This window comes from Gorilla gorilla, chromosome 3, assembly GCF_029281585.2.
Source record: "Gorilla gorilla gorilla isolate KB3781 chromosome 3, NHGRI_mGorGor1-v2.1_pri, whole genome shotgun sequence".
Classification (NCBI taxonomy): Eukaryota; Metazoa; Chordata; class Mammalia; order Primates; family Hominidae; genus Gorilla; species Gorilla gorilla.
In genome coordinates, this window is record NC_073227.2 from 126,960,051 (window position 1) to 126,983,203 (window position 23,153).

Here is a 23,153-nt window from a genome sequence, read left to right on the forward strand (position 1 = left end):
GCTCCAAGTCTCTGCTATTGTGAACAGTGCCGCAACAAACATACGTGTGCATGTGTCTTTATAGCAGCATGATTTAATAATCCTTTGGGTATATACCCAGTAATGGGATGGCTGGGTCAAATGGTATTTCTAGTTCTAGATCCCTAAGGAATCGCCACACTGACCTCCACAATGGCTGAATAGTTTACAGTCCCACCAACAGTGTAAAAGTGTTCCTATTTCTCCACATTCTCTCCAGCACCTGCCATTTCCTGACTTTTTAATGATCGCCATTCTAACTGGTGTGAGATGGTATCTCACTGCAGTTTTGATTTGTACCTCTCTGATGGCCATTGATGATGAGCATTTTCTCACATGTCCCCTGGCTGCATAAATGTCTTCTTTTGAGAAGTGTCCACTCATATCCTTTGCTCACTTTTTGATGGGGTTGTTTCTTTTTTTCTTGTAAATTTGTTTGAGTTCATTGTAGATTCTGGATATTAGCCCCTTGTCAGATGAGTAGATTGCAAAAACCTTCTCCCATTCTGTAGGTTGCCTGTTCACTCTGATGGTAGTTTCTCTTGCTGTGCAAAAGTTCCCCAGTTTAATTAGATCCCATTTGTCAATTTTGGATTCTGTCGCCACCGCTTTTGGTGTTTTAGACATGAAGTCCCTGCCCATACCTATGTCCTGAATGGTATTGCCTAGGTTTTCTTCTAGGGTTTTTATGGTTTTAGTTCTAACATTTAAGTCTTTAATCCATCTTGAATTAATTTTTGTACAAGGTGTAAGGAAGGGATCTAGTTTCAACTTTCCACACATGGCTAGCCAGTCCTCCCAGCACCATTTATTAAATAGGGAATCATTTCCCCGTTTCTTATTTTTGTCAAGTTTGTCAAAGATCAGGTGGTTGTAGATATGCAGCATTATTTCTGAGGGCTCTGTTCTGTTCCATTGGTCTATATCTCTGTTTTGGTACCAGTATCATGCTGTTTTGGTTACTGTAGCCTTGTAGTATAGTTTGAAATCAGGTAGCGTGATGCCTCCAGCTTTGTTCTTTTGGCTTAGGATTGTCTTGGCAATGTGGGCTCTTTTTTGGTTCCATATGAACTTTAAAGTAGTTTTTCCAATTCTGTGAAGAAAGTCATTGGTAGCTTGATGGGGATGGCATTGAATCTATAAATTACCTTGGGCAGTATGGCCATTTTCATGATATTGTTTCTTCCTACCCATGAGAATGGAATGTTCTTCCATTTGTTTCTATCCTCTTTTATTTCCTGGAGCAGTGGTTTGTAGTTTTCCTTGAAGAGGTGTTTCACATCCCTTGTAAGTTGGACTCCTAGGTATTTTATTCCCTTTGAAGCAATTGTGAATGGGAGTTCCCTCATGATTTGTCTCTCTGTTTGTCTGTTATTGGTGTATAGGAATGCTTGTGATTTTTGCACATTGATTTTGTATCCTGAGACTTTGCTGAAGTTGCCTATCAGCTTAAGGAGATTTGGGGCTGAGACAATGGGGTTTCTAGATATACAATCATGTCATCTGCAAACAGGGACAATTTGACTTCCTCTTTTCCTAATTGAATACCCTTTATTTCTTTCTCCTGCCTGATTGCCCTGGCCAGAACTTTCAACACTATGTTGAATACGAGTGGTGAGACAGGGCATCCCTGTCTTGTGCCAGTTTTCAAAGAGAATGCTTCCAGTTTTTGCCCATTCAGTATGATATTGGCTGTGGGTTTGCGACAAATAGCTCTTATTATTTTGAGATACGTCCCATCCGATACCTAATTTATTGAGAGTTTTTAGCATGAAGGGCTGTTGATTTTTGTCAAAGGCCTTTTCTGCATCTATTGAGATAATCACATGGTTTTTGTCTTTGGTTCTGTTTATATGCTGGATTACGTTTATTGATTTGTATAGGTTGAGCCAGCCTTGCATTCCAGGGATGAAGCCCACTTGATCATGGTGGATAAGCTTTTTGATGTGCTGCTGGATTCAGTTTGCCAGTATTTTATTGAGGATTTTTGCATCGATGTTCATCAGGGATATTGGTCTAAAATTATCTTTTTTTGTTGTGTCTCTGCCCGGCTTTGGTATCAGGATGATGCTGGCCTCATAAAATGAGTTAGGGAGGATTTCCTCTTTTTCTATTGATTGGAATAGTTTCAGAAGGAATGGTACCAGCTCCTCCTTGTACCTCTGGTAGAATTCAGCTGTGAATCCACCTGGTCCTGGACTTTTTGTGGTTGGTAAGCTGTTAATTACTGCCTCAATTTCAGAGCCTGTTATTGGTCTATTCAGGGATTCAAATTCTTCCTGGTTTAGTCTTGGGAGGGTGTATGTGTCCAGGAATTTATCCGTTTCTTCTAGATTTTCTAGTTTATTTGCGTAGAGGTGTTTATAGTATTCTCTGATGGTAGTTTGTATTTCTGTGGGATCAGTGGTGATATCCCCTTCATCATTTTTTACTGCATCTATTTGATTCTTCTCTCTTTTCTTCTTTGTTAGTCTTGCTAGTGGTCTATCAATTTTGTTGATATTTTCAAAAAACCAGCTCCCGGATTCATTGATTTTTTGAGGGGTTTTTTGTGTATCTATTTCCTTCAGTTCTGCTCTGATCTTAGTTATTTCTTGCCTTCTGCTAGCTTTTGAATGTGTTTGCTCTTGCTTCTCTAGTTCTTTTAATTGTGATGTTAGGGTGTCAATTCTAGATCTTTCCTGCTTTCTCTTGTGGACATTTAGTGCTATAAATGTCCCTCTACACACTACTTTGAATGTGTCCCAGAGATTCTGGGACGTTGTGTCTTTGTTCTCGTTGGTTTCAAAGAACATCTTTATTTCTGCCTTGATTTCATTATGTACCCAGTAGTCATTCAGGAGCAGGTTGTTCAGTTTCCATGTAGTTGAGCAGTTTTGAGTGAGTTTTTCTAATCCTGAGTTCTAGTTTGATTGCACTGTGGTCTGAGAGACAGTTTGTTATAATTTCTGTTCTTTTACATTTGCTGAGGAGTGCTTTACTTCCAAGTATGTGGTCAATGTTGGAATAAGTGCGATGTGGTGCTGAGAAGAATGTATATTCTGTTGATTTTGGGTGGAGAGTTCTATGGATGTCTATTAGGTCCGCTTGGTACAGATGTGAGTTCAATTCCTGGATATTCTTGTTAACTTTCTGTCTTGTTGATCTGTCTAATGTTGACAGTGGGGTGTTAAAGTTTCCCATTATTATTGTGTGGGAGTCTAAGTCTCTTTACAGGTCTCTAAGGACTTGCTTTATGAATCTGGGTGCTCCCGTATTGGATGCATACATATTTAGGATAGTTCGCTCTTCTTGTTGAGTTGATGCCTTTACCATTATGTAATGGTCTTTTTTGTCTCTTTTGATCTTTGATGTTTAAAGTCTGTCTTATCAGAGACCAGGATTGCAACCCCTCCCTTTTTTTGTTTTCCATTTGCTTGGTAGATCTTCCTCCATCCCTTTATTTTGAGCTTATGTGTGTCTCTGCATGTGAGATGGGTTTCCTGAATACAGCACACTGATGGGTCTTGACTCTTTATCCAATTTGCCAGTCTGTGTCTTTTAATTGGAGCATTTAGCCTATTTACATTTAAGGTTAATATTGTTATGTGTGAATTTGATCCTGTCATTATGATGTTAGCTGGTTATTTTGCTCGTTAGTTGATGCAGTTTCTTCCTAGCATCAATGGTCTTTACAGTTTGGCATGTTTTTGCAGCGGCTGGTACCTGTTGTTCCTTTCCATGTTTAGTGCTTCCTTCAGGAGCTCTTGTAGGGCAGGCCTGGTGGTGACACAATCTCTCAGCATTTGCTTGTCTGTAAAGGATTTTATTTCTCCTTCACTTATGAAGCTTAGTTTGTCTGGATATGAAATTCTGGGTTGAAAATTCTTTTCTTTAAGAATGTTGAATATTGGCCCCCACTCTCTTCTGGCTTGTAGAGTTTCTGCCAAGAGATCTGCTGTTAGTTTGATAGGCTTCCCTTTGTGAGTAACCCGACCTTTCTCTCTGGCTGCCCTTAACATTTTTTCCTTCATTTCAACTTTGGTGAATCTGACAATTATGTGTCTTGGAGTTGCTCTTCTCGAGGAGTATCTTTGTGGCGTTCTCTGTATTTCCTGAATTTGAATGTTGGCTTGCCTTGCTAGATTGGGGAAGTTCTCCTGGATAATATCCTGCAGAGTGTTTTCCAACTTGGTTCCATTCTCCCCATCACTTTCAGGAACACCAGTCAGATGTAGATTTGGTCTTTTCACATAGTCCCATATTTCTTGGAGGCTTTGTTCGTTTCTTTTTATTGTTTTTTCTCTAAACTTCTCTTCTTGCTTCATTTCATTCATTTGATCTTCAATCACTGATACCCTTTCTTCCAGTTGATTGGATCGGCTACTGAGGCTTGTGCATTCTTCATGTAGTTCTTGTGCCTTGGTTTTCAACTCCATCAGGTCCTTTAAGGACTTCTCTGCATTGGTTATTCTAGTTAGCCATTTGTCTAATTTTTTTCAAGGTTTTTAACTTCTTTGCCATGGGTTCGAACTTCCTCCTTTAGCTCAGAGTAGTTTGATCATCTGAAGTCTTCTTCTCTCAACTCATCAAAGTCATTCTCCATCCAGCTTTGTTCCATTGCTGGTGAGGAGCTGCATTCCTTTGGAGGAGGAGAGGCACTTTGATTTTTAGAGTTTCCGGTTTTTCTGCTCTGTTTTTTCCCCATCTTTGTGGTTTTATCTACCTTTGGTCTTTGATGATGGTGACGTACAGATGGGGTTTTGGTGTGGGGATGTCCTTTCTGTTTGTTAGTTTTCCTTCTAACAATCAGGACCCTCAGCTGCAGGTTTGTTGGAGTTTGCTGGAGGTCCACTCCAGACCCTGTTTGCCTGGGTATCAGCAGCGGAGGCTGCAGAACAGCGGATATTGGTGAGCAGCAAATGTTGCTGCCTGATCATTCCTCTGGAAGTTTTGTCTCAGAGGAGGACCTGGACATGTGAGGTGTCAGTCTGCCCTACTGGGGTTGCCTCCCAGTTAGGCTACTCAGGGGTCAGGGACCCACTTGAGGAGGCAGTCTGTCTATTCTCAGATCTCCAGCTGTGTGCTGGGAGAACCACTACTCTCTTCAAAGCTGTCAGACAGGGACATTTAAGTCTGCAGAGGATTCTGCTGCCTTTTGTTTGGCTATGCCCTGCCCCCAGAGGTGGAGTCTACAGAGGCAGGCAGGCCTCCTTGAGCTGCGGTGGGCTCCACCCAGTTCAAGCTTCCAGGCTGCTTTGTTTACCTACTCAAGCCTCGGCAATGGCGGGCACCCCTCCACCAGCCTCACTACCACCTTGCAGTTTGATCTCAGACTGCTGCGCTATCAATGAGCAAAGCTCTGTGGGTATAGGACCCTCTGAGCCAGGCACAGGATATAATCTGTTGGTGTGCCGTTTGCTGAAACCATTGGAAAAGCACAGTATTAGGTTGGGAGTGACCCGATTTTCCAGGTGCTGTCTGTCACCCCTTTCTTTGACTAGGAAAGGGAATTCCCTGACCCTTTGCACTTCCCGGGTGAGGCGATGCCTCACCCTGCTTCGGCTCATGCTCGGTGTGCTGCATCCAGTGTCCTGCACCCACTTTCTGACACTCCCCAGTGAGATGAACCCGGAACCTCAGTTGGAAATGCAGAAATCACCTGTCTTCTGCATCACTCATGCTGGTAGCTGTAGACTGGAGCTGTTCCTATTCGGCCATCTTTTCTCCAATCATCTGGCTAGTTATTCTTTACATAACTTTGCCAGCTCCACAGATGTGATTGAGTTCATGACAATTTTCCCTGGCTAAGTTTCTGGAATGCAGGTGAGAGCCAATAAAAGTCAGATCATATTTCTGAGGTATGCTGTAGCTTGTTTAGAACCCAACCTGCATGTCAATAATAATCTTTTAAATCACCTTATGAATAGGAACTTATGAGAGAGCTAAACAACTTATGAGTTTGGTAATGAATGATGCTAAATCATTTATTCTTTCAAGTTTCATTCAATAAATATACAAAGATGAATACAAGATGATGTGTTTACTTAAGGTATCTGTAATCCAGCGGGGAAACATTTTTTTGACGGAAGACATTTTTTGATTGCCCATTATATTTCAAGCTCTAAGAAAGAGATATAACAATAGTAAATGATGTATTTTCTATTTTCGAAGAGCTTGTAGATTGAATGGAGAGATGGTGACCTGACAGGTATTAACAAAAAGTGTATAAAGGAAATAGGCACAAGGATGCACATAGGCAAGAAATCTAACCTAGATTCTGGACATGGGTTTATGGGGATCTGGGGGGAAATATCACCTCTAATGACAGTTTTGCAGAAAATGCAAAAGCCTAGGAGTCCAGGAGAGAGAAAAGGCATGGAGACATTTCAGGCAGAGCAAAAAACTTATTGTAAAATCATGACCACATGAAAGGATATTTAATCATAGTTAGAAAGTGGTAAGGTATTTCATTGTGGCTGAAATATAGGATATTTGGAAGAGATGTAAAGGGATTGAGGCCAGCAGCTAGTTTGGGGACATGAAAGGTATTGCATGTCATGCTACAAAGCTTTGATTTTGTCCCTTAAGAAGCATACATAGGGCCAGCTGAAGTCTTCAAGCAGAGGAGGGATTCTGAGTAGAGACTCACATTAGAATACACAGGAATCCATGGAGACAGTACAAGGAAGAGATGATAAGGTCTAGATGAAGATAAGAACAGGAAGAATGGAGAGGAAGGAGTCGAGTTAAAATTTCTAGTGGGTAGAATCAGTGGAACTTCATCATTAGTTGAGTGTGTCTGGTAAGAGAGATGGAGAGGTCGAAGATGGCTCTTTGTCAGTCTTGTGTGACTAGAGGCATAGTGATGCCACTAAATAAGGGGATTCAAGATGAAACATAGATTTTTGACAGAGGAAATTTATTTTAAGTTTGAGGTACTAGTAATAAATATTCTGCAGATGGCTATACAAAATTCATTTAAATTAAGAAACTGACACAGAGTCAGCATCTATTTCTTTCTATTCCTAACACTGCCAACCTAAAGAGTGTTTTAATCCGTTGTCATTAAAAGACCGTAAGGCGCCCAAGAGAGGATTGCAATATCTTCTCCGTAAGTCCAAAGTTTATGGGAAAAATGTGTAACTATCTGAACATTGAAGAAAGTTGCCATTTTGTAGTCTCCCTCTGTGATTTCCAATTCTTTATAGATCCTTTTATTTGAACTTTTAATCTTTTGTGTTGCTATTCTTTTGTCTCTCTCCAAGTTTTCTTATCCTTCTTTAGTTTCTGGACCTTGAACTGGATATAGTACTATCCTAAGTGCCTGACCAAGTCCCAACGGGACAATTGCTTCATGGGTCTTGCATATTATGTTCTTGTTAGTGCATTCCTCTATCTTGCTTGATTTAAAAATAATAGCAGTGTGCTGCTGACTCATATTCAGTTCATAATTCACAATGGCACCTTCCAGCCTCTGTGGCAAACCCATTCTTCCGCATCCTGAATTCATGTCAGGTATTTGTTTTTCTTTCTTGATTGCCTTCCTGTTAAGTATTTGTTGTTACTTCTATTATTTTTCAAGATCATTTTGGGTTCAATTCTATCTTCAAAGAAGCTAGGCATCATTCTCACTTTTGTGTGTTAATTCAATTCCAAAGTATTAAGTATTATTTTTGAGCCACTCTAAATCAGCAATAAACAGGTGGGGTGCATATGCCGGTGACTAGGGCAGGATTTGAGAGGCTCAGTGCCTCTTTCTCCTGCGGCACCTTGGAGAGGTGGCTTTACTCATTGTTCTCTTGTCACATACCAACCAGAAAAAGGAATCAGATATAATCAAATGCTGTAAAAACAAAATAAAATTCTTGTCACATTAGAGTATTCAAAAACATTAGTTTCCTTTCCTTTTATACTATCTGAAAAAAAACAGATGTTATTTAATCTCTACTAAGAAAATAAGTGTTCTTATAAGTCATAGGTTAAAATACCTTGAATTATTGAGTTTATAGATTGTCAGAATGTAATTCATCTTAATTTGTAGGTAAATTTATGCCACTGGAAAGGAGAGAGTGCTCTCATTCTATGGGTAAGCCAACAATCAACAAAATTATATGAACAAAGTCATAGAAATATGGTATTATCCACACATCAGAGTGTATGTCCTTTGTGCTAAATAATATTTAAAACATCTCTAAATAGGCCTTCAAAATCATCACTCTAAATACATATGTATTTCATCAGGTAGATATACAATTATGTCCATAATTGATCATCATCCAAATTTTTGGCCCGTGGCTGATATTAATTTTCCCACAATTGTAAAACAAAATTTGTGCACTAAGCATTTTTAAAAGAGCTAGGAGGTAATGTTTTCAATGAATAAATTATACTGAACAAAAATACATTTATCCTATTTAATAAATTCGCTAGTCATGCTTTTGTATATCTAAGAATTAAAATATACACTGAATATCTCAGATGAAAATTTTGTAATTAAGTACTGCTTTTCCTCACAAAATTTGAAAAACCTTAAAGAGATTATTCATTCAACAAGTATTTATTGGGCACCTACTATGTCCAGGCATTCTGTAAATTGTCCGGGACACAAATTTGAATAAGAAATAGTCATCACCTTTTAAGAACATTCAGTCTTGTCAGAACACAGGCATATGTCAACAGACACTGAAGTGAAAAATGTTTAATGTTATAATACAGAAATGTGCAAGGTGTTATGGGAACACTTCTATGAACCTAGCTTCATGCTTGCCTTCTAAAAGCCCATCTGAGATAACAACTTCCACCACTCCTTGTCCAGAGTACTCACACACAAATACTAATTATCATGTGTAGTGAGTGTCACTTTTAAGTTCCAAGCATCTGCTTATTTCCCCTCCTTTCTTCTCATTCTCCTTTCTTCTCTCCCTTTTTTTTTCAAAATTTATTTATTAAAACTATGGTCAGGCTGTGTAGCACAGCCGGTGTACACAGTACCATAGAATATAAAGAAACAAGGCAGTCACAGTCTTTAAAGAGCTTATGATAGTATGGAGGAATACAAGAAGTAAACAAATAATTATGATATGAGAAACAGGAGGCCAAACCAGGAAGCCCAAGACCCCTGGTCCTGCTTCCATAGGACAGCTTTATTTTTATCTGTTTTGGAATTAGCTGGGCGTCGTGGCACGCGCCTGTAGTCCCAGCAACTCGGGAGGCTGAGGCAGGAGAATTGCTTGAACCCTGGAGGTGGAGGTTGCAGTGAGCCAAGATCACGCCACTGCACTCCAGCCTTGGCGACAGAGCAAGACTCCATCTCAAAATAAATAAATAAATAAATAAAATTAAATTTTGACATTTTGTTAAAGATTTTATTAAAAACCTATGTATATGCCCAGGGCTCTTCTGCTTAAATTTAAGTATGAGAACTAGTATATTGTACTATGTAATTTCTTTACACTTATACAACTTAGAATTGAATTTAAATATGAAAAACTGAAAATATTTTTTAGTGTTGGCAGAAATCCTATTCTATTGGGTTACAATCTTGAACAAATTTGCTGATGCTATATATTGAGTTTTATTGCTCTCTCACTTTCACATTTAAATTTCAGTCATTCAAAGAAAGCAAAGCTTGTTAAAATTGTTGCTATATGGTTTCCACATGGTAGTGGTGCATTCACAGTAGTGCCTGGACTAAGATCTCAGTAACTTGACTGTAGATGTGATCTTGGCATTGCTCTAAGATTTGACTCAGTAACATCCCTTATATATGGTTCAGAGGGCAGTGCCAACTTCTTGGACCCACATTAAATTCGGTACTGGTTTCTATGTTCCAGAGCCCTAAAACATAAGAAGACTGAGTCAATTATTTTCATTATGTAACTACACATTAAAAATATTAAGTTAATTCATTTACTAAAGTTTACTTGTTTCTGCTTCACATAAAAGGGTCTAAATATTTAAATCCAGACATCAGTTAACATCACGAATTGGGTTTGAATCAAAGACTCCATGTAAACATATTCTGATATTAAGATGATTTATATCCTTGCATTATTTCTAGGAAAAAGCCCTCCCCTGCCCCCTACTCTAAGGTAAATCGATAATACAGTATCGTTAATTGACTAACACCTTAATAGGTATTTAAAATAATTTATTTCTTCATTTAATATCATGATTTCTACTCTTTCAACTTCACCATTCAAAGCCAGTAATTTCTTTCTATTAAGGATAAAATTATTTCTTTTGTAGAAGGGATCTATTGATTTATGTCAATTTATTTTGAAACATGTATGAAATAAATACAAATAAATAAACATCTGCTCAGGGTCCTGCCCCAATCACTAAGAGCAGCTTGCAGACCTGGAATTATTTCTGCTGGCTGCGATCAGGATACGGTTGGCTGAGAAGGGCATCTTCTTGTGAATCTTTATTCCAAACTCATAAACACTTTCATTGATAGGAAGCTTTATAGCTCCAAAATGCTTTGCAACTCTTAATTGGTTGATCACATCTTCAGCCTCAAGGGTTCTGAGTAATTTAAACTTTTTTTTTTTTTGTAGTTTGCAGCATTCATTATAGTACTGTTTATTTTGAGCTCTTGATCTTGGTTTTATTTGGATATGTTTCACTTGGATAAATGTTTGTAGTTATTTTTCTTTTTTCTAATTTTGCTAGGATGCCCAAGGGGCTTGGGATAAGGCTGCCTATAAATTAATATAAAAATGAACTACATTTGTATTGTTTGTCATCTGCCAGAATGCCATTTGGAATCCTCTCTTGGAATATGAATCTCCCCAATACTCACCACAGAGGAATTCAGGTGCAAAAGTAAACCCAGAGTTCTAGTATCAGCATCCATTTAGCTAGGGGGAAGTGGGAAAATGTTATGCCTATTATTATTGCAAACAGATTGTTCACTGTATGCTATTTGAAATGGAAAGGCAGTGAGTGATTTAAGAATTTGTATTTTAAGTTATCAAGTAACTTACACATCCACAGTTTGGCTTCTTCAAGGTTGTGAAACCACAGCCAAAACAGAAATGAAACCTTCACTATGCCAGAAAGCAATTCAAGCAGCAATGGGTGGTTTTCTATTTTCTAATGTGCCAAGATCTTTCTCCTCTTGGTTCTCACTTACACAAACACCATGAAAAAATGTTTGGTGGCTGTTTGGTGAGCGATGTGGCTACTTGAGACAGAAAAAAACAAAAAAACAAAAAAACCTCCCACTTTTACATCACAAATGACATTTTTAGTGCTAATTGGTGGTGTGGAGAAGACCAGATGGCCCCCGGGTGTCAGCATAGTTGGGCCATAGCGAATCCTGCCTGCCTGCACTGTGGATCTGGCTATAGCTGCATTTCTACATCTGTTGGGTTCATATATGATCTATGTTCAACAAATAGCTCGTTCTGTATCTGGGCCTGGATCTTAAATGTGTGTGTTAACTCAAGGAGGCCTCATTCCAGCTGGCGATGGTGTGTGGATTGTCAAATGCAGAATTTCATCTGAACTGGGACTAACATGATCTGAAGCACATTTACATTGATGCTGGAAGACTGGAGTCACAACAGCTAAATTGAAAGATTGTTTCATGATGGATTATACAAGACACTGTTTTTCTAAAAAAAAAAAATGTTTTCTATCACATGAAGGCCAGAGATCACATAACTTCTGTTCAGGATCATCCATCAAGCTGACTTACTCTCACCAAAAGGCTAAATTGCCAAAAAATGGAGTGTCAGAAAGGACTTCACCATTTGGGATTATGTGTAATGCTTACCATAACCCAATGACTCTGAAGATGGCTGGGTGCCCTGCACCTCAGGCTGAGATCTAGTTTTATTGAAATCAAGTATAAGACATCAGAATGAATGCACCAAATCCAACAAACAGTTGTTTAATGACATTTCAGAATAGAAACTTCTTTTAGGTGCTTTTTGGGATAAATAAAATCTAGGAACCCAATTTTCAGGGTACTTGAATTCAGTTGAATGAAGACATTGACAAGGATAGGTAAGAAATTGCAGTTAAATATGTTTACCTAATAAACTTGGGACTATGTGGTGGTGGCGGCAATGGTTGAACCTTGGGCAGAAGGCAAACTTTTATCAGAGCTGGTCTTGAAGCTTCATTATAGTGTTTTGTTCTTCATAGTACATTCTCAGGTATTGTACTGTTACGCTAAACACTGAAAAGAGCCAGGCAGCAATATTATTGAGTCCACTAAAAGCAGAATTGAATAATTGACACAAGAATTTTGGAAAAAAGAAGAAAATAGAGTCATCTCAGTTATAAAGCTAACTTCTAATGAGAGCCTTGGGATCAACATATTTAAGTTTTGAAAAAAATGCTTTCTCCTCATATTCTAATTAACATTTCAAAGACCCATTCTTAGAAAACCTGTGAACATTTAATCTTCATATCTATTCATTATATAGGAAGACTATAGACAAAATTAGTAAATAATTTTTTTTTAAATTATACAAGATAAATTTTAAGAGAAGGCATTAACAGGCTAAGATGACATTTTACTTTATTAAATTTGACTAAATTGTGAAGTAGGTATGGTGATAGCAAAGAAATTTTTGTAGTCTTACCAGACGAAAATGAATTATCTTACTAAATTGCATAAATATCCTGGCCTAACCCACTTGACCAATATCGTCTTAAAGAATCGCAACATTCTATTCCAAATCAGCAAGTTTCACATTTGTATTTTGGTATTTCACTTTTGGTATTTTGTGCCTAAGCTCCTAAGTATACTTATAGAAAATATTCTTAGGAGCTCAGGCACAAAATACCAGAAGTTCTTTGATGAAGGACACATAATTATTAGAGTTACAAAATGTCATTCAGTGTGAACATGAGGCGTTTTTTGTTTGTTTCCTTGTTTTGTTTTGTTTGTTTGCTTTTGATATCAATCTGTCTTCTGGTTTATAGTTATGGTTTAATTATACTTATGGTTTAATTTAATTAATGGGAATTTAAACTGTTGGTCTGTCTAAATATTCCCAATTAATATGTAAATGAAACTACTGTTTTCTTTTCAAAAGTTTTTTTTTTTTTTAATTGAATGATTTTAATGCCAGGAAGCAGATTATCTCCAGGGACTAACAAAAGTCTTGAGAAAGTCTTGTCTCTACAACAGGCAAGGCCTTATTTCTCTTTCACATATTCTGGTTCCTACTGACTGAGAGATATCTTATTTCAGGATCTGGGACACTCTGCATGATTCAACCTGGGGGATATCAGGCAAGATAATGAGAGTCCAGTATTAATAAATCAATTCATTAGTGGCTTCAGGGTCCAAGACAACCATTTTTAATAGCTGGTTTTATAAGTCATTAGAGTCTCACAAGTTCCTTTTCCTTAATTAACCCTCCGTGACTGTTGCCACATTTTTGTTTGGGGACTTAAGTGACTTAGGAAATAGCTGTGGCATAATGTCATTGGACTGAAACATGGGAGAGTTGACTTCTCTCACCTAAAAACTGATTGTTCTTGGACAGGTCTCTAAACCTCTCTGAGACTGAACGTTGCCATATAAAGCAAGAACATTGCTACCTACCTGATAAGGCTATTGCGAGGATTAATTGTGTTAAGTGTTCAAACTGAAGTGCTAGGCAAATACTAAATATAATTTGTCTTATAAGATGAATGGCAAACAAAACAATATAACCTCAATTAAAATTAAAGCAATAGACAGATGTGGTTTCTTTAGTAGCTACTGTTTTTAGTTGATATATTGTAATGTACTTTCTGCTTGAATTTTGAGATTGGTATTCTTAAGCTGTTTCTTAAATTGAATCTGCTGCCTAAATTTAAAAATGCTGTCTTCTTCTCTCAGATATTCTAATATCTCACTCATCCTCTTACAAGTAGGGATAAAATTATGAAAATTCTAAAAAATGTAGCAGACACTCAACTTGTGTTCCTCAACCCACCTTCTATACTGACCTTTAAGGCTGGAGTTGTTTAAGTGGGTAAGTTGGAAAGACATCCATAGACCTCTCTATTTTACTGAATACTTGTACTCAGTGGCTGGAAGCTGGAGTTCTCTGAGGCTGACTGGCACAGTAACATGAATATTCAACAACTGTAGCTCTCTCTTGGGCTATGAAGTGTGGGCTAGACCTTGTAACCTCTAGACCACTTGGTAGTGTTTGTGGAGTGTTATATTGCAGAAGTAAACCCCTTACTTTATAAGCAAAGGAATTGGATTATTTTTTCTTAGGTGGTGTGGTGGACTGAGTTCGACAGAAAAGCAGATAGAATAGGGGGACCAACATCTTGGGTGAAAGAAACAGACTCCCTCTTAGTAAGGGTCTCCCTGCTATGAGACTGCTACACTCTTGCTGTTGTCTTTGTGAGTGTACACTATATGACCCCTGCCTTTAGAGAGCACCTTGGCAATGTAACACTCAGACTCTTTGGCATTCAAGTACCTCTTTAAAAAAAATGAGTTTTGGAACCGGATCCTTGCACTTTCCTAGCATGCACTTCCAAAATACCATCCTGCATTTGACCCACAAGACTAAACCTCTATCATCCCTTCAACAAACATCCAGGTGATATGTCCTTTATCAGATTACACATACTTAAGCCAACGTGTTTAATGGAATATAAAAAACAAGCATAACAGATTTTTTAGTAGGATAATATGATTTTCTGTTATCCTATACTTTGCTAGATGTAATCCATACACAGAAACAACAGACATTATACTTCTGTCATTTCAATACATAGCAAAACAATTCCATAAGAATCAACTCTTGGCTGGGTTGCAGTTTATCAACTTGTTAGTGAACAACTTTAGCTTTTTCTCTTTGTATGTGTGAATGAATATGGCTTGAGGATTCCTCTGGGCACATTCTAGTTTTCCATAAAAAGGATTTGGAGAAAAAAAGTACTTGCTCTTCTTGGGAAACTTGTAGAAGTTTATGAAATACTAAATGAGAATATTAAGTCTGATATTTGAGGGTCATGATTTTGCTGTGCTGAAGATATTATTAAAGCTTTGCTTCATTTTTTGGCATCAGGAAGCTATGAAGACGAAAATGTCTCCTAAAATTTTCAAAGTCCTTTGTCTTCCGGCTGTTCTTTCACTATTTTCAGACCTGGCTTTTTAGCTAGAATGAAAACCCTGCAAAATACTTCCATTTATTTCTACTACATATAATAAGCTTATTTATGTAGTTTTAAAAAATATACACAAAGTAGTTGGCAGTGTTTTTAATATTTCTTTCCTTTTTCCACCTCTCTCTACCAATTCTCATGAACGATTCCCTTTGCTTTTCAGTAAGTTGAAGGAGGGTAAATTGACAGCAGTTATCTCTTCCTAATACTTGGTAATCATTTTGGAGAAAAGTTGTGTGGTCCACAGTGCTCTTGTTTAGCATTTGCTATAGATTTTGAAAGAGAAGAATATAAAAGGGCTATTGCACAAATCTATCCTGTACTCCTACTTCCAATGTACTGTGAAAATTTAGGAACATAGGAAACATAAGTCACAGTTTAATATGTATTTTACAGAAGCACTGAAATTTATTCCACCCTTACCATTCCCTTTGAAACATTTCCAAGATATATTGTTAAGTTAAAAAGCAAGTCTCATAGAAATCAAGTCCTTATTATTATAAGAATTAAATGATTTAGAATTTATAAAAGTCCTTGGTACAAATCCTGGCACATAGTAAGTGCTAGATATATTTTGACTATTGCTTTTATTATTTGCCATGATATGAATGTTTGTGACCTCCCAACATTCATATATTAAAATTCTAACCCTCAATGTATGGTATTAGGAGGTGGGGCCTTTTGGGAAGTGATTTGATCATAAAGGAAGAGCCCTAATAAATAGGATTAGTGTCCTTTATTATAATACCCTTCTGTATTAGTGCCCTTTTTATCAATGCTTCATTTTTATTAGTGCCCTTTCATAAAAGAGGCCCCAGAGAGCTTCTTTGTTCCTTTTACCATATGAGGACACAGCAAGAAGACATCAACTATGAATCAATAAGGGGACCCTCACTAGACACTGAATCTGCTGGAATCTTGGTCTTGGACTTCCCAGCCTCCAGAACTATTAGACATAAATTTCTCTTGTTTTTCAAATACCCAGTCTATGATATTTTGTTATAACAGCCCAAATGGACTAAGGCATTATCTATATCTATAAATGCACAAAAAAGGTTTGGGAGGGTTACCTCTGGTGAAGGTGGTGGTATTGGGGAAAAGTGATTATTTCTGTATATAATGTGATTTTATAATCAACACATATTACTTGTTATTACTTTTGCATTAAAGTAAACGAGCAGATAATATGTACTATTTGGTTGGAAAATACATATTTGTTTTTTGGTAATAGGAACTTTCTGTGATTTTGTGATTGACCAGATTACTCTGAGTTGGAGAGCAGAAAGTCAGCTTAACTTTGTCCTCACATGATAATACAAGAGACCAGGAGCTTGGTGCTCAAACCAGTAGAGCTGTCCAGGAGAAACTGTGTCCAGCAAGGCTGCTTCCTCCACTTACTGTTGAGTAGGGCTGCTATGTCTAGGTGTGACATTTTTGCTGCTTGGCAGGAGAATTTTGTAGTTTGAACCAGAAAGGGTGGGTTTGTCCTTGTATACATTTGGGCAAACAGGGTTCTAATGTCTGAGAGGCTATAAGGGTAATGATTTCAGGCTCTAAAGTGAGCTAGTTAAGCCAAGGAGCTCTTCTCAAAAATATCATAGGAAAACCCTCTTTCGAGCAAGGTGGGCAAAATGATCTTTGATCTAATGCTGATGGGCCACAGGTATGGAAACCCGAGCTTTACTCTTTCATGTAATTTGGTGATTTAAATTTTATTATATAAAAATTTTATTATATGCATGCTGTATTAACATTATATTTCTATTGGTTGAAAATATTCATTTTCCATTTTAGTCAAATGAAAAGATAAATTATTGGATGGTAATTAAGCAGTCTTGGGTGATATATTAGTTGGACCACACATTGTCTTTACATTGCCTTTGTTAATTGTTTGTGGAACTCTTTTTCATTTCTTTGTATTCCCTTTACGTAGGAGGCTTTTCGTTTTCTGTTAGATTGTGAAAGTGAGAAGAGTTGCATATCCATGTATATTTACTAGGGATGCCTTGTGATATAAAATTTTTGTGGCAAAGTGACTGTTTTAGCAGACGATGATTAAAATGTGAGTGCAGTTGATCAAAGAACTTGCTGATAATTACATGACTTTAACCTACCCTTTCAATGCACATTATTGAAAGGGTAGCCTGAGTTCTAAAGAAGCACAGGTCTAATCTTAATTACCTGCTGCTACCCATGAGATGATAGGATTGTTTAAATCTTTTTTTTGGGTCTTCAGTGTAGGCTGTGGGTTCATGGATTAATAGTCTCTAAATGCAAGAGAGGATGGAAAGCTTATTTCTCTTGCAAAATAACTATGACCCAGATTAGGCACCTCAAAGAATGAAAAAGAATAGAATAGATGACCTCTGGGATCGAGAAGACTTTCATATCTTCTGCATTAAAAGTTGTGGGTGTCTTCAAAGGCTTTAAAACAAATCATCCTTATTTTTAGCATAATTACATAAATTCAGTAAATATTCAAAACTTTCACTGAGAGTGGGAAATGAAATGTATTCTGGATGAGCTGAAAACATTCTATTGTGCAAAGAATTTTATGTTTTTAGCTTTCCAATTTGGCTGAGATTTATCATGTTTCAGCCAATAGATGGCTTAACATGTCAGCTGAGAAGGAATTGAGCTGAAGTGAACATGTAAAATAGTTTACTTTTAGTGATGAGAGTCCTCTGAAAATATATAACATTTAAGTAAGTCTAATGTAATGATATGTTGAATGTTCATCTATGAATACCAATGATTATTTCTGATTCAATGGATTTTTATCTTATTTTGCAAGTGGTTCTATATTTTCAATGAAGCCTTTATGATGTTTCTTTCTGTTTTTGACTGCCTCTAAGCCATCAGTCATTATGTGGAAGTGTGACTTACTAATCAGCAAAACCAAGTACATGACTTCTAAATGTCCACGAAGGTTACATGGAACAATAACAGTCAGTCTTTGCTGATACAGGCTGTATCTTTATGACTGTTTTATAATTTACTTGTGTGTTTCAAACTCATGGGAAACTCACGCTTCAGAGGCAACTTCTAGCTTTTCAGGTAAACACCCTAGTTTGATAATGCAAAGCTATTTTTCCTTTAAGTTGATTTTTACTTTGTGTGTTTATTCCATTCTTAGTTTTGATGGATCACATAAAATGTAGCATACTGTCAAGAATTCAAAAGGATGTGTTTTCTGTCGATTCACAGCTAGGGCAGACGTGGTTGAAATGTGAGCTCCTTCATTTGACCTTCATGTAACCCTGACCTGGGAGGACAGCATATCTCTAGGGGTGGAAGATAATTTAATTTCCATGTATGTCAAGTCCTTCATTTCTTCTGTGTGGAGGCTGCAGAGAAGTGTCAAATTCTGCAGAATCAGGTGTTCTGTGTTGGAGATGAGGAATACATTCTCCAGGGGTTAGAGTTGAGACCACCAAGTAGACTTCATTTTAAGGCCTTAGGGGAACCCTGAAACCATAGATTGTGAAGATGGAAAATATTTCTTTACCCGCAAAACTATTCATCTTCCATTTCACTTTTAATATGTGTGCTCATGATAGTATCAACAAAGAAAGTTCCAAAGGTCACACTTACAACATCTAAGTTTATTATTTTATATTTTTCCAGCTGAAAACAATGGCTAAGAATTCCAGCATGGTCAAACAGTGAAGTTTAACTATCTAACATATTCCCTATGTTTTTCATCCCCAAAGAATTGTAGCACACTACTCATAAAGGTTAAATGTAGGAAACTCTGAAATATCTACAAGATAAGGCTAATTCCATTTCGCTACTTGAATTTCCTTTTTGTCCCATATATCTCTGGTTGATGGAATAGTTTATTATCCTGTAGAGCAATGAAAATTTCTAGAAAGACCAAAGTTAGTGACTTAACATGATTTAACACATCTGATTATGAAATTATAGTTATGCAAGTTCGGTATAGGGTGATCTCATCTCCGTTTCATACTGCTAGCCTTTCTGTGGAACTCCAAGGTCATTATCCTACTGTAAGAACTTCTCCATTCTTTTAAGTGAATTGTAGTAGCAAAGAAGGAAATGGTTTTAGAATGATCTTCGGATGAGTCATGAGTAAGGAAGATACAAAGGGTAACTCCAGCTGAGAGGTACTTCGTAAAGTTTCTACTGGGTTGGCCATGGTAAACTCCTTCCACATTAAATTAAAAAAAAAATCTAATGAGTAACAGATTACTTGACTGTGATATCACTTGACAACAATTGTTACTTGACTGTGAAAATGTCTTAGGTATTTAAATAACAAATGAAAATACTGAGGATTTTTTTTATTTCATGGGTAATATTTTCATAGCATTTTACTTAGTCTCAGTTCCTAGCTGTGCTTCAGTTTGGTTTTGACTACAATTTTTGTGTGTTGTGAGGTGAAGAGAAAACTGAGAAAATGGGAAGGAGAAATAGTTTTTAAATCTTATTAATGAAAATAGGTCAAATGCTGTAAGAAACAACATCTAAATCCAAGAAGCTTAACACAATAAAAGTCTGCTTTTTGCTTTCATAGAAGTTCAATGTGGGTCAGGGGGACAGAAACTGCTCCTTGCAGTCACTCAGGGACCTAAGCTGTTCCCTGCTGTGGCTCTACATCTCTCATATATGGCAAGAAGTTTGCTTGATCTCATGAATTTGCAGTTAAAAGAGAAAGCTTCAAGAAGACACACTTGTCTTAACTACCTCTGTGCAAAAGTGAAATAAAAACCAAAGCAAAAACACCAGAAATGTACGAAATGTAGTATAGCTTTGTATCTAGAAAGTGGAAAGTAATGTGTGAGCATATAGCCAATCTGTGTCACAGGTGGCAGGTAGGATGGAAAGTAAAGTAGGTTGAAAAGGGTCTTGTGAATGGGGTGGGGTGGATGGATGCTGGGGAGGTCAATGGAAAATATTGCATGTGTTCTATTTCCCTCCAAAATGATGGCAATTTATAAGTTTTATCTCTGTGAGCTTTTGCAATTTTGGAGGGAGGGGCAGCATTTTTGTGGTAATCCTTTCAAATTGTGGCAAGTATTTTCTCTTCAGATTTATGTAAACTAGTTCTGTGGTTTCCTTCTGAAAGTTCATGAAGACTCTGCCATCTGTTTGGTAAACTTATCCTTTCAACTATCCATAAGGTACTGACTTCTAAGACCAAGATCTGGGCATGGATGAAAACCAAGCCATTTGATGCATGTAATGGGTTGATGTAGTTGGAAGTAAGATATTCTTGTGCCATAATATTCTTCTGAATATGACAAATGTACATGTTATGTACATGGACCTTCAATGGAGGTCCTTCCAGGAAAGAGCCCTTGAGAAAGACAAAGATGTTTACTAAGGACTTAAACTAAAAATGGCAACATTTACCGTCCAGAAGGGGCTTAATCCTGACCTGACTCTTTCCAAGGATTCTGAAGTTAAAATGAATGGAAAATGTTAAAATACATTTTTAATCCAAATCGAAAATACTAGCTTTCCCTTCTCTTCATAGAAGTTATCCTCCTTATGAACCTTAAACTTGAAATTACGGGAATTGTTTTCTCAGCATTACATGATTTTATACACTTACAGAAAATTCTTAGTGACACTCACCTAAGTGCCACTGGAGAGATGTTTTAAATATTTGCTTTTTGCTTGCCAGAGATTATCAGCATTTGACTCTCAAACGTTACATGTGAATATTGTGAATAAGAATATTTGAATTATTCCTTTGTAAGGTATTAGGGACATTAGGATCTGTTTAGAGACACCAGAATGTTCACTTGTTTTAATTGCAGTTAAACATAAGGCTAAATGTCCTGAAGTTGTTGGTGCTCTAGGAAAAGTCATCTTCAGGACAAACTCTTATGATTTAGAAAACTAATCTGATTATTATTTTTTCATAATCAACATGCGGTTTAGCAAGCAACTGTGTGCCTTCATGTGGTCTCTGGAACATATTTTTGGTTTACTTTTGCTTGTTGGATATAACTTTACATTTAAACATGTTGATAGTAAAAAAGCATTGAATATTATTTTTAAAACACTTTTTAAAAAGTATTGCTTTTTAGCCATTGTATCCTGAGAACCACATATGTTACCATCTGATGGAAAATGTATTCCCAGTGGTGCATTGCAAAAATACAAGACCAGTTTTTTTTAAAGCAATTAATAAAAAAAAATCAGACCAGACTGATGGTTATCTCTATAATATAGTCATTTCACCTACTAGAATTGTGTAATATTCACTTAGTGGGTGAGAAAGCAATGAAATTAAACTTGGCCCGGAGGAAAGAGCACATAATTCAGATACTGGTTGGTACATCTTTTATAGTTATGCAAACGTTTTGCATTCTTAAGGGAGTGACAATTACTGATCTGATTGTTAAAACTTAGCGTATAAACTTTAGTGGTGATAATTGTGTTATGGCATTATCTACTTTACCTCTTCACATATTTTTTTTCCCTACTTTTATTGGAATCTGTGAATAAGTGACTAATGTTAACATTATCCATCATGTTTGTTATTTTAGAAAACAGATCTGGACATGCTGTTGTAAAATATGTATTAGATGTCCAGGAATGTGACTTCAAAAAATGGAGCTGAACTTTTAATGAGTAACACTAATGTGTTTTCTCAATTTACCTTTAAATTACATTCTTTAATAGAAATGTTTAGGCCAGGCTCAGTGGCTCAGTAATCCCAGCACTTTGGGAGGCCAAGGCAGGTGGATCATGAGGTCAGCAGTTCGAGACCAGCCTGGCATGGTGAAAATCCCTCTCTCCTAAAAGTATAAAAATTAGCCAGGCATGGTGGCACGTGCCTGTAGTCCCAGCTACTCAGGAGGCTGAGGCAGAAGAATCACTTGAACCTGGGAGGTGGAGGTTGCAGTGAGCTGAGATCGCCCTACTGTACTCCAGCCTGGGTGACAGAGTGAGGCTCCATCTCAAAAAAAAAAAAAAATTATATCCATGTTATTCTATATTTTTATTGTCTTTTTTTGTTATTATTGTTGGTATTAAACAAAAAGATTTAGACTAATGTGGAAACTCAACCAAAGGAAGTATAACAGAAATTTTTGTCAAAACACGTATCTTTAAAAGTTAATATTCTCTTTCCTTTTAAAACAATTCTTAGAGATCTACATCTACGTATATTTCCCCTTTTGGAAAGTTACCTAATAGTTGAACAAATGAAAAATGTTTGTATTTAAAGTAAAATGCAAAAACTTAAAGCAAAAGACAGTCAAAGTACTTATTTATCTTTAGCCTATTTTTAAAGTCCCAATTTGATTATGTAAAAGCATAATGTTTATAATGGCAACATTTCATAATAAAGTTAAAAATATTATTCAGGAATACTTACTCAGAAAATCCGGAAACTAAAAATAACTAAAAATGTTTTTTAAAAAATAGTTTTGAAAAGTGTCATTGTTTGAGTCCACTCCCCAAATATTAATAATTTAGTTATACAAATAAACAGATTTTTATTTCTAGGATTTTTATATTTTATTTTAACAATCCTTCAAAATTACCACAATTTTATAACTTCTTGAAATATATCCATATTGAATATAAAATAGAAAACTGCTTAATTGCTGGGTTGATGCATGGTGTACAGATAAACAGTTGCCCCTCATCCCCGCCATTACATCTTCTACAGGGATTGAAGTCTCCCACTCAACAGGGCAAAGGGTCATATAATATTTAACTATAATTAAATATATCTATTTAAATAATATTTTGATGAAAATGTTTCTATCATTTTCAGCCATGATCAAGCAAAGTACGATACCCAGAGGGGAAAAAAGTGCCAAGGAACATTGGGTTATGAAAACTTTATAAACTTCCTAGCAACCATTCTGGTTCTTACTGTTGTTGCTTGGAACAATAAAGAATGTGCTGCCAAAAACCGTGTTCTAAATAGCAAAATGGAGCTTTGATTTACACAGTGTAACTTATTTAGTTTCACATGTTGTCTTTTGGTTTGCCTCCCGACATTCTTCTGGCAGAGGTAACGTTTTATT

The 23,153-nt window shown here is 36.7% G+C and overlaps 1 long non-coding RNA gene across 1 annotated transcript in view; it reads left to right on the forward strand.

Annotated features, from left to right (window-relative positions):
* The first annotated feature begins 11,315 nt into the window (after window positions 1–11,315).
* The window catches only part of LOC129533098 (uncharacterized), a 208,643-nt gene continuing 196,805 nt past the window's right edge, over window positions 11,316–23,153 (forward strand). Inside the window, exon 1 of the long non-coding RNA XR_010133451.1 lies at window positions 11,316–12,015. This is a non-coding gene — a long non-coding RNA (uncharacterized lncRNA). The remainder of the gene's footprint in view (window positions 12,016–23,153) is intronic.